General features: G+C 33.4%; 1 non-coding gene across 1 annotated transcript; it reads left to right on the top strand.

Moving 5' to 3' along the window:
* The first annotated feature begins 226 nt into the window (after nt 1-226).
* LOC114495921 lies at nt 227-417 on the top strand. The gene has a single exon (XR_003684576.1). It is a non-coding gene; the product is annotated as a U2 spliceosomal RNA (small nuclear RNA).
* The last annotated feature ends 2371 nt before the right edge of the window (nt 418-2788 follow it).

The following is a 2788-nucleotide window of genomic DNA, read 5'->3' as shown; positions in this document are numbered from 1 at the left end:
TGTCTTGGAGTTTTGAAATGCAAATGCAGAAGTAAACTACATAACAATAATAACCTAACTCAGGAGAGGCATAAATGAATTTAAATGTTCTAAGGACCTTGTATTGTCAGGATAGAAGGTGAAGGAAATGATTAACTTTTGACTTTGACAAGTTAAAAATGCATGTTGTAACTTCCAGAATAAGCACAGTAAAAATATAACCTATAAAGCAGTAGGAAAAAATTGAATCACTTCTCAGCGTTTTAGCTAAGAGCAAGTGTAGTATCTGTTCTTATCAGTTTAATATCTGATACATCCTCTATCTGAGGACATTATATTAAACGGATTTTTAGAGCTGGGATGTGGAATAGGAGCTTGCTCAGTCCACTCCACACTTTGATCCAATATAGCAGTACTTCTGGGAAGGGTGCACTAGGAAAAAAAAGTGGAATTAACACAAAGATAGTAAGGAAGGAAAGAAAAATATAGAACATGCAAGAGAGGTAACACAGATAAATTGTAGATATATATTCAAATATATTAAATGCACTAGTAATAATGTTAAATAATGTAGACTAAATGCTCTAATTAAAGACAAAAATCCTAACAGTCATTTACCATATATGATATATACTAAACATATATACACATATTTTCATACATCTAATATATATATATGCAGAAAGTGTGAAAGGTAAACCATGTAATCAATACCCAAAAGAAAGCTATTATAGCTACATCAGTATTGAGCACAATATACTTTGTTTTATTGGAGGGAATCAGATGAGTCACAACATAATAATCAGATATTCAAATAACTAAGAGTGTATATAAATTTTTTACTTGGTTACATATAATATTATAACCACAAAATATTTAAAGTAAAATTATTAGCACTACAAGTTGAAATAAGAAAATCCAAAATCATAGTGAAAGACTTTTAAATACTTCTCATTAATTGACAGACCAAACTAACAAAAAAGTGGGTAAAGATCTAGAAGATAAGGACATTTAAGTGTATCATCTCTACAAGCAGCTTCACATCCACTTTGAATTTGTCTTCTGTCTGTGGGCAGTGTTACTAAATCTCCTCTAATCCTAATGAAATGGAAACACTTGCCTATTTAAATGTATTATTTTTTATTATTATTATTATTATTATTATTATTATTATTATTTTATAGGATTAAATTTCCATTAGCTCTTTTCTGGGGGAAAAGAAAAGAATATTTCAACACAAACTGATCTTCTTACAAAAATCCTAATGGCCTAGAATTCAAACCACCAGCAAGAGATACCTTACCAAATAGCATGGTGGTCTGGGAGAGAAAGCTCACTGAATACTTGTAAGAACCATGCCTGTTTTTAATTCATATTCAATGTCATTGTCTCCTCATGACTCCAAAGAAAAAATTACACATTTTCCAGGAGTTCAAAAAGCAGCATATTCACTAGATGGTGGCTTCCTTTTAGGAGAAAACTTCCCTTTTACTTTCATGAATAGGGCTTTCATTTTATAAAATACGTAATTCTTAAGGCAACAAACAGACCCTCAATAATATGTTAGGCAATTGAGAAAGAGCTTCCAATTAAACACAAAGCATGGTAAAGCAGCAAAGAGCATACTCTGAAGCCCAAAGGGAGTCATTTCCCTGAAGATAAGCAGTTATGAGTCCAATTTTGCAAATATGGTAAGTTAGCTTAGGTTGTAATTAAGTGAGGTGTCCCAAAGTCAGACTGTCCATAAAAGTGGCATTAGAAAGGTCTCCACTCACTTTTGGTAAAACTCCACAGAATGGGCTCTGGTATGAACAGATTTCAAACTCAAAGGATTTAAGCTTAGACTGAAAACTACACATAAGATAAAATTTCATTGCAACACAAATATAAGAGGCAATTAGATATTCATGTACTTTCTAAAATGAAATAAACATACTATGGCAGTAGGCATCATGTTTTTGAAAACAGGTCACAATACAGACAAGAAAGCATAAATGAAGTTTGGGGACTTAAAACTAGAATTCCTAGAACCCTTAAATTGCTTAGGAAAACAAAACAAAATTTGAAATAAAAAGTATATCAAAACATTCAAGATAAATGGCAAAATCAGGCAATATATAAATATATGTATATTTGACTATCTAATACAGAGGTTCATATGTACATTTGACTGTCTAATACAGTGCTTTTTATTAAAATGTATGATAATAAGTACAGCCACTGTGGAAAACAGTATGGAATTTTCTCAGAAAACTAAAAATGGAACTGCCTTTTGACCCAGGAATTCCACCACTGGGATTATACCCTAAGAGCCCTGAAACACCAATCCAAAAGAATCTATGCACCCCAATGTTCATAGCAGTACAATTTACAATAGCCAAGTACTGGAAGCAACCTAAGTGCCCATCAGTAAATGAGTGGATCCCAAAACTATGGTACACTTACACAATGGAATACTACACAGCAGAAAAAAAGAAGGAGCTCCTACCCTTGCTACAGCATGGATGGAACTGGAGAACATTATGCTATGTGAAATAAGCGAGATGCTGAAGGACAAATACCATATGATCTCACCTTTAACAGGAACCTAATCAATAATAGAAAAAAAGCAAACAAAATATAACCAGAGATATTGAAATTAAGAACAATCTGACAGTAACCAGAAGAGAGGTGGGAGGGGATAATGGGGGGAAGGGTTTTCAGGAACTACTATAAAGGACACATGGAAAAAACCAAAGGGGGTTGTGGAAGCAAGGGAGGAAGGTGGGTTTGGCTGGGATGGAGGGGAGTGGTGGGGAGTAAATGCAGA

The sequence above is a fragment of the Phyllostomus discolor genome, chromosome 4, assembly GCF_004126475.2.
Source record: "Phyllostomus discolor isolate MPI-MPIP mPhyDis1 chromosome 4, mPhyDis1.pri.v3, whole genome shotgun sequence".
NCBI classification, from domain to species: Eukaryota; Metazoa; Chordata; class Mammalia; order Chiroptera; family Phyllostomidae; genus Phyllostomus; species Phyllostomus discolor.
The sequence above is the reverse complement of the archived record's forward strand: the minus strand, read 5'-3'. Positions and strand labels throughout refer to the sequence as shown.